We start from the raw sequence: 13610 nt of genomic DNA on the forward strand, positions 1-13610 counted from the left end.
CTAAAATTTTGTGTTTCGCTCAATATGATTCATTTAAGGATCAAGAGGCGAATTTTTTCTAACGTTAAGATGTTTTCTCATACCCTGTGAGCTTGAAGAACATTAGTTTCTAAGACAAACAAGAGCAGAAAAAACATAGGTCACCGAACTCGTTTTTATTTTATAGGGCATTATCTTTACCCACTGTTTAAGCATTTCTGGAATTTTGTAAAACTGATAAAATGGTTGTACTTTATAAAACATATAATATCCAACTTAATGATATAAGGATTTCAGGTCGTACAGGTTAATATGAATACAAGGTGATGTCAGTATTATATAAGCAGAAATGTCACTAACAAATTTCTTTCATTTTTGCATGTTGACATAATTACCCCACCCCTTTTTTTCAAATGGAAAAAAGTATTTAGATCTATGAAAAAAAAATTCTGACGTTAAGATTTTCAAAGTATTTTGCAGCTTTAATGACACACAAAAATGCTTCAAAATGGAAAGAAAAAAGGTTGGGGTCACCGTGCATCTAAGATTTAAACACTCTTAAAAAACTGATGAATTTTGATATTTTTTGTTCTTTTTGTTCTAATTTATATTATTTAGATAATATATAGTGCTATCTTGAAAACTTGTATTTCAATTATAGCTTATTATTACAACGTATATGTACCAGTCAGGAAAATATCAAAACCAAACCTGATCTACTTTAATAGATATTTGAAATTACCTACCCCTACCCCATTGTAAATCTTATGTCAATTCTAGGCAAATGCCAGCCAAAAATAAGGGTGAATTTTTTTTTTCGCAAAACGTAGAATCTATTTGGTTAAATGGTACATTATTAGCCATATTTTAATTATTTAGCATTAAGTTGGGCAAAACTTTTGTTAGAAAGCAATAGTCGAAGAAACATTTTTCAAAATGGCGGATATTCTGAAAAAAAACGCTCGTACATCCTTAAAATGCGATCCGGTATGGAGGATTCGTTTGTGAAATTAACAATGGACCGTTGCCATTTTTGCACGTACAATTCATGCTGTTATTAGACATACTAAATTCGCAATTTACATGCAACAAATGTTATTACATGTTGAATTCTATTATAAATTCATGAACAGCAACATTCGTTAAAATTTGTACAAATTTGTCTTTAAAGAGATATACAGTCACACTTGAACAGTGATGCATGATTATTATACAGAACTGGCAGGTGGAAGATGCAATAAGACGTATGATGAAATTCTTAACGTGATGTCAATACCTTGTTTTAGTTACTAGTTATTAGTTGTGTATCACTGCTATCTGTGTTATTAAACAGTATAAAAATAGGTTCTTTAGTTATTTTATTCTTATAGTTAGTTCCAGTATTATCATTTCATAAATTTTCCCTGAGATATACATTGAATTTAGAGCTAGATAGTACAGCTAGAATCATAAATTGATTCTTGACTTCAAGGCTTATAATAATAATAATACTAGTATTCATTTTGAAGAAAAATGTGGATCGTTCACACGAAAATTATGAGAGTCATTTATCTTGGTATTATGGCGAGATGTTAACTGATTTCATGTCAGCAGTTTACATGGATTGTTGCAAAAGCACCTGATCAGCTTATGGCTTAAATAGGAGGCGAACGCAAGATAACTATATAAAAAGGGAGCCGAAGCAATTCGTATACATTGTAATTGTTTTCAATTTCTAAAATCCAGAGATACATTTTTAAATACAACACTTTAATTATTATTATAAATTTGTTCAAACCAATCAAACTAAAATGCTTTACATGAAAAAGAGTGATGCAATTTCGGACCAGAACATCGAAACACATTTTGAAATAGGTCATTTTGGTAGTGATTGGCCAGCACGAATGATCATCACTGACTTTACATTACACACCTGCAGTTGAATATAGAAAAGAAATGAAGAGAACACGCAAAGTATATCGTTCCAAAATTACTTGATTCTGAAAAGACGTATGATTTTCGTTATTGTTATGCGATTCTTCCATAAATATTCTCACAGGTAATATTAATTTAATTTTAGAGAACTGGCCAGTATTTAATATCTACAATCCCGATATGACGTATGAGTAAGGCTACCGGCCATGTATGTGCAAAACCCAGATACAAAATACAAAATTTTATGAAGGTGTGTAGCCGTCCGGTAACCAAATGTCTAGCCTGCGTTCTTTAAAGCATTATTTAAGTTTTCTTTTTTCGATACTAAAATCGACATCTATGTACTTTGCTGTTCTTGCATTTTCAATGCTTTTTACATTTCACGTATTTTCAATTTCCCCTGAAAGAAAAAGGAATTTAGCCTTTATCCCGAGTGAGCTGTTTTAAAACATATGCTTTATATAGTTCAGAAATACAAGGAATCATATCCAGATTCAAACGTATAAACAACTTAAGTTAACACTTACATCCAGTTGCTTAAATTTGGCAGCTTATATATTATCAAGTCACTGGAATCAACGCAAATACTGTTCAATATTCTATTAGTTTTACATTATCTTTTTCTTGTGTGGAAAACATAAAATATTGGAAACAATATACTAGATTTGTTTTATAAATTATCAAGACTTCACATGGTACGTCTTTTTACTCTGACCATATGATTAAAAATAGACTGTCATGTAACTCAACGGAAACGAGACGTTATATATATTTTTTAAAAACATACACTAAATATCGTTATGCCAGTGTGCATCGGAGTAGAAAATATACTGGTTGAAATAAAATCAGTATTTTATATTTCAAAACCACTTTTACTTGCTCTACACCAGATCTGCAAATTCAGTATTTCAATAGGATGTATTGCTACATGTATTATAGAAACTAATATTGAGACTATATAAGCATCTAAATGTATGCATGTCCTGCATGGCAATGATCGGATTGATCTGATGCTAGATATCATTTTCCTCAGAAAGTCTTCTTCCTGTTTTTCTCCTTGTGATTTTTTAACATCAGCTGTCAGATAACTGCAAACATTTGAGTATCGACATTTACACAACTTCCATTAAAACGTGTTTGACTATTCAAAAAATTGAGAGTGCTATTGTCCTCGCCCTGGCTGCAGCGTCGTCGCCGCGGCTTTCGACAAGCTTCTTGATTCCCCTTTATCTTCTTACCTTCTACACCATCATCAGGAAAAGGGGGTGGTATTTTCTAATTCATCTGATTCTCAGAAAATATACATGACATAATTTTCATTATCTTATGTATATTGAGGTGCATATAGCATTTACATATTTCCTAATATGTTTTTATAAAAACACTGGAAAACAACCTTGATCGTGATAAAATTTCTGTTACATATTAACTGCATGGGGATGACATTTTCAGTTTAAGAAATAAATAAACAATCCAATTCACAATCAATAAATTTACATATTTCCTAATATAATTCTATAAAAATACTGGAAAAAAAACTTTGATCGTGATAAAATTTCGGTTACAAATAAACTGCATGGGGATGACACATTTCAGTTTAAAAAATAAACAAACAATCCAATTCTACAATTTTCCTAATATAATTTTATAAAAACGCTGGAAAAAAACTTTGATCGTGATAAAATGTCTGTTACAAATAATCTACATGCCTTTGGGGATGACAAATTTCAGTTTAAAAAATAAACAAACAATCCAATTCACAATCAATAAATTTACATATTTCCTAATATAATTTTATTAAAAACACTGGAAAAACAATTTGGTCGTGATAAAATTTCTGTTTCATATTAACTGCATGAGGATGACAAAGTCCTGTTTAAAAAATCAACAAACAATCCAATTCACAAACAATAAATTTACATATTTCCTAATAAAATTTTATAAAAAACACCGGAAAAACACTTTGATCGTGATAAAATTTGTGTTACATATTAACTGCATGGGGATGACAAATTTCAGTTTGAAAAATAAACAAAAAATCCAATTCACAAACAATAAATGTAATTTTATAAAAACACTGGGAAAAAACTTAGATCGTGTTTTTTGTTACATATTAATTGCATGCAGTTGACAACTTTCAGTTTCAAAACACTCCCATTCAAAAACAATACATCTCTGCTGCGTTGTTTGAATGTGACATTTCCTATAAGCTTTTCTTCCTTTTTTGCGTGTTTTTTATTACTCCACGACGGACGTTTTAGTTGTTTTGATCAGAGTACATTGTATGATATCTATAAACATTGATTTTGTTTCTTAATTGATATTAAAAAAGAAGTAGTCATTATATATGAATCGTGTTCTGTCCCGATTTGGTTAGTTTGTGATGGAAGATCTGTGGTTTTCCCACTTTTCTCTTGAATAGGTGTCTGATAGATGACTTGACTATATTTTGAAATTGACTCAACAGAAACTACTCATATTGTGAAAAAAATATTTGTCTATAGATACAAATGCCTTTCAACACATAAAGTAATGGCCATAAATCCAGGGAAAATCACTGAACCATAACATTCTAACGGTAATCACAAATAGTCTTGTCAGTGGTAACCTTTGTGAGGTTTTGTGAAATTCCAACTAGTGGATTAGGAGATGTAGAACATACCTAAAAATGGACAGGTCAATGGTCATGAAAATCACTTAATTTAATCAGAACGTGGTGATAATACTCACAACTACGCTTTACATATCACTTGTGAACTTATCACTTGTGATGGTTTGTGAACATTTTTCAATACATGTCCCGGTTACCATTGAAAAGAGGATGCAAATCCCCAACTTGCTTAATTTTCAAAAAAAAAAATCAGGGGTGCATGTCTATTTTGTTATCTGGAAAGTACTAGAAAGTGTCCTTTATATTCGTACTTGCAATTTTTAAAGGCAACTGAATAAGGTTTCATACCAAACTAATATTTCCAAATATCTATTTGATTCTTGTGTGATATACTTTCATCTGCAAGAAAAAATATATTTATGGAGCAAAACATACGTTTATATTGTGCTCTACATCTCGAAAAGTGCACAGGTCTCAGTAGAAAAGTATATTTGTTTGTATAAAGGGAAGATGATATTTCAAAAAGAAACATAAATTGTAGTGGGTCATTCAGACACATTCTTGTAGATTTGGGCCAAAGTTTATTACTTGGGATATTTTTCCTATTTTTGTTACCTCCCCTTGATGCTCTTCATTTAGGAAACCGTAAAGAACTTAACTAAGTTTACTTCCTGGATTATGCTGAAATCAGATTTCTACTCGGATTTTGCAAATTTTTAGTATATTGATACAATGACAGTCAGAGATTTTATGCTAAATGGGCATGTGGTGCTTGGATTTGTCCCTTCAAACTAAGTCCACGTTTAAAATTTGCTGAATAGCGACATTGTTTGGGAAAAATTATCTTGCAGAAAAGAGTCTAAACTGTGGATAGAAATATGTCTGTGAATCTCCATAAGTGAAGTTTGTATCAACTGACTGAAGGATCACTATTAAAGGATAACACTACAATGAAAACAGGTGAATCTCAAAAATATTTATGTTTTAATCTGACATGTAATTTCAAGCTATGCAGATTATTTGCTCACTTCCTTCAACAAATTCAAGCCTCAAGGTTATTTTCTTAAAATTAGACAGACTTTTTATTGTTTTCCAAGAAAAACACTTTCAGGCATTTCTCATCTTTTTTTTGGGGGAATCCCATGCCCCAAAACCCAGTGGAATTTGGGAAATGCCTATGTGGAAATTTTAAATTCCCAAAATTATGAAAAGATTTTTTGTGTAAAATTTAATGTATTTTTCAGTAATTGATCAACCTTAAATTTTGTTTTGAAAACCCTAAAAAAACATGCAAATTTGAAAACCCCATTTTAAAACTCAAACACCCTTTTAAAGGTAACACTTTTGGGGAATTTAAAATTCGAATAGGGAAAAAACATCTTTTCTTTTTGGGGATTACCTCCTTTTAGGGAGGAGATTTTTTGGGGTGGGGGGGTGGTGGTGGAAAGGGGGGAAGCTTGATTTTAGTTGTAAATGGCCATTGATTTTTTTATTTTATTTTAAACAGCAATAAAATAGAGACCATTTTGGGTTTTTGGGTAAGTTTTAAAATCCCAACCCCGGGGGCCGCACCCCCAAGGGTTGGGATTTCCGATTTCCCCCAAAACCCCAATTTTGGGATTTTACTACTTACCCAACGAAAAAATAAAAACAGCAAAAAAAATTGAAATATTTTAAACGGGGGGAAATTTGGCGTCCCGTAAGCAGAAGTGCTCAAAAACATTCAGGAGCACAATCCCAAAAGCTCCGTTTTAGTTTTAGTTTGTAGCGTAACAGTCTTTCTATTAAAGAAATGAATTTTGAATGGGAAAAATACACTAAAAGGGAAAGGAGGGGAAAGAAAAGGTCCCTTTTTTAATTTTTTTACTAATAATATTTTTAATTCGTGCATAAAGTAGCCGTACAGGAGTGTGGGAAAACCCATGTGAATAAAATTTTCAGCATTTGAAAATAGAGATTTTTCTGCCCGATAAGTGAGAATAATTATTTTTTAAAATGTTTTTTTTTGAAAAGGGGGGTGTAGGTTTGGGCCTTTTTGGGGCCCCCCCAAAAATATGAAAAAATATGTCCCTTTTTTTTTAACCCAAAATGCATGTTTTTTCCAAAATAAACATTAAAATCTGCAAGGAAAATTTGTTTATGGAAAATCTAATTTTTCATTATGGCTTAGTGAAAAAAAAGCATTGGTACTTGGGGGTTCTTAATAATTGGAAAAAAAACAAATAATAAATGTTTTCCGTTACAATGTTGATTAAATAGAATGTAAACACATAGGCTATTAAACATACAAAACATAGAAACGGTTTAACAAAGGGAAAAAACTTTGGGAACATGAAACTAAAAATTTCTTAAAAAATAGTATTTTATTGTTTTTTTTTTGTTCGTTTCAAATTGTTTTAAAAACGTACAGAGGTAGAATTCTTGGCCCTGGTTATTTATGGTATAAAACGGTATTTTTCTTTTGGGTTGCCTGCAACAGGGCTAAAATCTGCATTTTTTAAATTTTTTGCAGTTAACCTAAATATTTTGATTTTTGTCTTTTAAGGGATTATAAACTTTTACAGTTGACTTTTCAAATCTCCTGTAAAAAAAAGCAAAAAAAAGAGCATTTCATTTTGAAATGGCAACGGGGTTAATTTTTGCATTTTTTTAACTTTTTGCTTTATGATTTTAAATATTTTGTTTTTTGTTTTTTTAAGGGGATTATCCTTTTCAAATGACAACTCATAACGCTCCTGAAAAAGAAATAAAAGAGCCTTTCATTTCCCTGGTAACAGGTCTTGGAAAATTGTTTAATAATGTTTCGGGAAATAATTTTTTTTTTTTTGTTGTTTTTTAATTTTTTAAAATTATAAAGACAATCTGTTGCGAAAAATGGTTTTATTAACTCTTTTGTTTTTGCAGCTAAAAAGTAAAAAATATTTCATTGCCAGGCAAAAAAAGGGAAAAAATGAATTTTTTGAGTATTTTAGGGAGTAAAAAAAGTAAGACTGCAAAATTTCGAAGGGGGCCAATTTAAAGTGGTCTTAAGCAATGGAACAAAAAGATGTGTGTCCATAGGCAAGGCCCCCCCCACCCTGCCACTGTAAAGGGTTTTAAAATACCCCTTTTAACTTTTTTTAAGATTTTTGCAACACAAATTTAAGAACCTTATTTTTATTTTTCATTATTTGGCCTTTACCTGGCCTACTGATTTAAATTCCTAAAGGAAAACTTTTTTTGGTTATAAACTCTTTTTTATGCTTGGAAAGTTTTTTTTAATGACAGTTTCACAAAATTTTTTTTTTAGCGTTTTTGGGAAAAAGTTGGTCTTTTGTATGAAATAATTATTTTAGGTAAAAACTTTTGGAGTCGCGGGGCAAAAAACAAATGACCAATTTTTTAAATAAGTCGGGGTAAACTTTTACACGATTAATGAATCCGACGCGAAACCCCCAAATGACAACTGCACATGCTGACCAAAATTCCGTAAACTTTGGTGACGGGGAAAAACTTTTTGGGGCTACGCGCGACACAACATTAAAATGACCAATTTTTAAATAAGTCAGGGGGCTAACCTACATGCCCGAATGAATCCGGGCGCGAACCCCCGGTGCAAATTACACATTTGACCAACATTTTTTAAAGTTTGGATCACCAAATACTTTTTTGGAGCTAGGCACGACCAAAAAAAAAATGACAATTTTTTTTCAAAATCAGGGGAAAAAATCCTCATACTGACTGAATCGGATGCAAAACCCCCCGGGCACAATAAATTCCAACATTCTGAATTTTTTTGGACTTATGCAAAACTTTTTGGAAAATAGGCGCAAAAACAAATTTTTTGGAAAGGGCGGACAAAAACAAATAATATGCCCCCCCATCATGGGGGGCACAAAAAAACACAGAATTTAAAGTCTCCATGAGGGCCCGTCGGGTGATGGGTAAATTGATTTATTTTCTAGGGGTTTTTAATTTAAATTTTAAAATTTTCCAAAAACTATAGTGGTATCATGAAGATAGGCATTCATGATAATGGATGATCATAAAAAAGTGAAAGTGTTCTCAAGTTAAAACCAAAACAATTTTATCTAATTGTCAGGAAAATTTAACTTTAAATTATGACCAAAAAATTTTACTGTTGATTTAAAACCTGAGCCAAGGGCAAAAATTTTCATTCGTTTCCAAAATAAAAAAATTTTAGTCTTAGGGTCACTGTATATTGCATTTTTATACCCGTCCCTTAAAAAAAGAGTCATTACAAATACAAGAATTTTGACAATATAACCCCAAAGCCTGCTGTATTGATCAATACTGTACGGGCTCCATATTTTTTTGGTTTTCATAAATTCCCTTTATTTCCTTCCCTTTCCAATTATTGAAGGCCAAAAATGGAATGACCCAAAAACAACTTTTTTTAGAAAATGAAATGCAATGCATTTTTGTTTTTGGAACCATGACATTAGAAAATTTTAAAATTTTGAACTTTTTTCTTATGAAGTTAAAGAAAGGAAAATTTGGGGCTAGTTCCAATAAATTTAAAGCATTCTAAAAAATCTAACTGTATTATCGCCTTTTTTTCATAACAAATCACCCTTCAAAAAGATTGTTTATCTAAGCTGCATCATACCTTAACAAATTTTTTTGCCCGTAAGTATTTATGATTTAAATTTTTTTTTAAAGGGAAAAAAATTAATTGTTTAAATTATCTCCCCCCCACAATTTTTGTCCCCTTTACTAATTTCCGTCGTTATTGACGAAAATTGTTTAAAAAAACGTTAAACCCCAAAACACACACACTTTTTTTTAGATTCAAAATCTCTAGGAATATTTCTATAAAGAATGTTTTAAAAAATTAATTCAGTTTATTTTTAAATCAAATCATTGCAAAAATAAAATATGTTAATTATGCATTTTTTCTTTAAAGCCTCTTAAAACAAAAAAAAAAATTTTCTGATCTGAAATTAAAAAAAACTTTTCCCTTCGTGTGAAGAAAATTTTTAAATTTGCATTAATTTTTGTGGCCCCGATACAAGTTAGAAAAACATACAATTTTTATTTTTGTATTCCCCAACTTTTTGAAAAGAACTACCTAATTTTCATCGTTTTTTTTGCTTTTTTAAAAAAAAAATTTTTGAAGTGATGGCCATGAAAGACATTTCATTTTTTAAAAGCAAGTATTTAAAGAAACAAAATTTATTACTTTACCTGATAAATTTTTATAACGACAAAATTTATATAAAATATGAAGGCCCAAAGAAAGAATTGGGTAAAATTTAAAATTTGATAATTTTTTTTGTATTATAAGTTATTAAAAACACTTGTTTTTTAAGAATTTTTGAATAGCTCACCCTGTAACTTAGATTTAAATGCATATGGTATCTCTTTCAACACTTAAAATTTCCCCCGTAAAAATTTTCAAACTGGTATTTTACTTTTAAAAAACTTAGTCACTTCCAGTAAATTGTATTGTGCAAATTTTTGTTCCCAAATATGTAATTTCTGATGCTCCAGCTGTACCTCCCAAATTTTATTTTCAAGGCTGTTTTCACCTAATTTTAACCAGAATGAAAGAAATAAAAAAAAATATTTTGTGAAAAAAAAGCAAACAGTTGAAAAATAATGTAAATTATAGAAAAAAACTTAAGTTTATGATAAATTTAAAAAGAAATATTCAGTCATAAGGTTAAAAAAAGGGAAAACAAAAAATTAAAATTTTACAAGGCAATTGAAAAAAAAGCTTAGTTTTAACTTTTGGAAATTTTTTTCCCCGGCCCGTAATGTAAAAAAAAAGCAACTTTATAAAGTTTTAATATATCCTTTTTAAATACTGAATTTTGTTATGACATATAATGAAATCTGTCTGCTTTTGTCATAACGGATAGAAAATTGATTCTGAATCTTGTGCAGAAACAAATATATACATGAACTATCTTCTCATCTCTATAAAAATAAAAATGCAAGGTACAATCTGTGTGTACATTAGAGCATAATTAGTGTTTTAAAATTTTATTTCATATCAGATCTTCCTTGGGTAATTCAATTCCTCAGTTACATGTTTTGTAATTTTGTGAAAGGCAAGGAAAAAGAGTTCTAAAATACCTTCTTATCATACTGGTTGTTTTGGGGCATTCAATGCTTCAAGACACACAGAAATACTCCCTGAAATAAAAAAGTCAAATAATATTTTATGACATAACAAATATGCATAATTGTGTGATTCATCAATTAATTTAATTACAAGGGTCATATTCATAATGTTTCTCATATTTTAAATTAGAAAATATTTCAACTTTAGGTCTCTAACAAAATATTGAATACCTTAGATGAAAATAATCTTAGAAGCTTTATGAATATGACCCCAGGTTTATAGATATAAAGCAACACATTTGATTTCAAAGCAACTTTCTTGAATTAAAAGGTAATGTTCTGGCAGATACATGTGTATGACTGGCATTCCACAGCAGCTGATCTTTCATTATGTCATGAGAACAAGTAAGTCACACACCACAACTATAGTTTGGGTCTCAGTTGATCTGGTGTTATTCTTGCATAAATATGACAAACATTTTCTTTTACTCTAGAAAATATAGGTCACAGAAATTTCAAAAGGATCATGTGATACACTGCAACCCTGGATATACAGAATATAGAATAGTTATTTTGAAGTATTTATGCTTTCAGTAGAAACAAAGTAGATAGATGGTAAGAACTGTGGAGATTAACTTGGTAGGCCTACCATAAGAAAAAGTGTGTAAGGAAAATTTTACAATAATCAAAAAGACATACCTTTTGAGCACTGCAGTCATGACTAGTTGAAGGTAACTAAATAATCATCTCTATATTCATACTATTATATCTGAAATATAATACAAAACAAACACTGATTAGTGCAAGACATAACAATATATGTCAGTATTATAATAATGATAATAAGAAACTACATTACTAGCCTTTATAATTTCTGTCATATTCTGTTGTCCTTGAAGCATTCTTTTATATCTGAAGGATTAACTGCCTCATTTTTGAAGGACACCAGAAAAATATTCCATATTTTAATCAATGAACAACATCTCATTGCTTGTATTTGTCAAATTACTGCTTCATTAATTTCATATACAGTACATGTATTCAATGAGTACACACTATTCATCAGGTTGAATCAGAAAAATAATGCAAAATGTAAACACTGTCACTGTGTCAGTTGATTTTTTGTCTTCCTACTGCAAATGTGTCAATAATTCTGCTCCATTTCCATTGAAATAGGATCGAAAGAATACTTCCCTAGTTAATTTAACACAACAAAATGGCATTTTATCTACTTACCTTAAAAGTTCAACGTAGAAGAGTAAAATGTTGTAATAATTCCTAGATAAACAATCTACTTTCGTTTTCACATGCACATGTTGACAGCGGCGCCACCTATAATAATGCCTGGCAACAAGCACCTTGCTTCAAGGGAGGCCACTCTTATACATGAGAAAGGCCAAGAAAAATAATATCATTTTTTCCAAAATTCGTTTATTAGCAACCCTTGCTTCAGTTTCTGGTTAGGAAAATCTTGTATATGCGCCATATTGTTAGGCTGCACTTTTTGAGCTCTGATTTGATTTAATTTTGTTGTCGTTAATAGTGGGAGTAGAGACGTGATTTTTGGAGTGTAGTTTTGTGAATGTGTGCTTGATGTGTTTGTGTCATTATATTTTGGATTGCTGCATGTGTTGATCCAGAATCAGCATCAGAAACAATCACATATATAAACTTGAAATATTTATTATTGATAAACACTTTGGGAACTTTCGTTCACCATTGTAGTTTTCAATCATGGATTTTATTATGTATGACAGCAATTTCTTACACAAAATTGGACAATCAACAAGGTGTAGACTTAATCCTATTGTGTTATCAAGGTTAAAAGATTTGAGAATATTGAAACAGTACAGAGGAAAAAGAGCTGGTCGCCTGAAGGCACAATCCTTGAACAAGAGGTGTAAATTTAAGCAACCTTATATACCCTAAGAAAAATGGAAATAAATTGAATGGACAAAATGAACAGCTTACATGTTTGACGCTAAATTGTCGCTCGGCAGTAAACAAGGATGTTCTTATTGGTCAATTATTACGCGAGGAAAAGATAGATTTTGCTCTTCTTACAGAGACTTGGTTTTTGGACGACAAACAACACAAATATGAAACGTCTGATCTCAATCAAAATGGCTACAAACTGAGTGTTACGAACAGGCAAAATAGGGTGGGTGGTGGTGTTGCACTGACGTGTAGATCTGCTGTAAACATGCGCAAACTTTCGGCAGGAAATTCTCACAGTTTTGAATATGGTATTTGGCAGTTGATTTTCAAGAACATTACCATGCATGTAGTTGGGATTTACAGACCTCCGTCTTTATCTACTTGTTCCCAGTTCGTCACAGACTTCTTTCAATATATGGAGGGAGTACTATCACAGTACTCAAATGTTATGGTCATGGGTGACTTTAATCTTCACATCCGCGATGACACAAATGCAGTAACAGAATTCAATAATTCTTTGTACGCCATGGGTTTACAACAACATGTACAATTTAGTACACACACCGGTGGTAACATTCTTGATTTGGTCCTTACGGGAGTCGTAAATGGTGTTGAAGTAGTTTCTTGTGAACAGGGTCCATATATTTCTGATCACTGTGCAGTCAAAATTGTGACAAATGTTAGAAAGGAAAATATAACAAGTGAGGTGGTGCTCTTTAGAAATTTCAAAGACATGGATACGAATACATTTTCAAGCGATCTGAGAAAAATGACAGTCGAAAGTGATAATGTCGACCTTTTTGTTGAAGAATTTCAGACAGCAGTAGAAAAGATTATGAACTCACACGCACAATTTATAGAAAAAAACAATCATCCATCGCGCTCCAAAACCCTGGTGGTTCACAGAAAAACTTCTTCACCTTAAAAGAGTGGCTCGCAAATCTGAACGTTTGTGGAAGAAACATAGACAATCACATCTGCATGAAGCCTTCAAAACAGCACGTAAAAACTACGAAAAAGAACTCAAACATGAGAAAAAATCATCTCTGAGTGAAAAAGTTCTTAATGCAAAAGGTGACTCGAAAAAGCTTTACAGATT

General features: G+C 31.0%; 1 long non-coding RNA gene across 1 annotated transcript; it reads right to left on the reverse strand.

The window, feature by feature from the left end:
* Positions 1 to 10324: 10324 nt before the first annotated feature.
* On the reverse strand, positions 10325 to 11941 carry LOC128550855 (uncharacterized). The gene is made up of 3 exons (XR_008368520.1): positions 11810 to 11941; positions 11273 to 11342; positions 10325 to 10645 (listed from the first exon to the last, which is right to left on the reverse strand). It is a non-coding gene; the product is annotated as an uncharacterized LOC128550855 (long non-coding RNA).
* Positions 11942 to 13610: the final 1669 nt, after the last annotated feature.

Source organism: Mercenaria mercenaria, chromosome 18 (genome assembly GCF_021730395.1).
Source record: "Mercenaria mercenaria strain notata chromosome 18, MADL_Memer_1, whole genome shotgun sequence".
NCBI classification, from domain to species: Eukaryota; Metazoa; Mollusca; class Bivalvia; order Venerida; family Veneridae; genus Mercenaria; species Mercenaria mercenaria.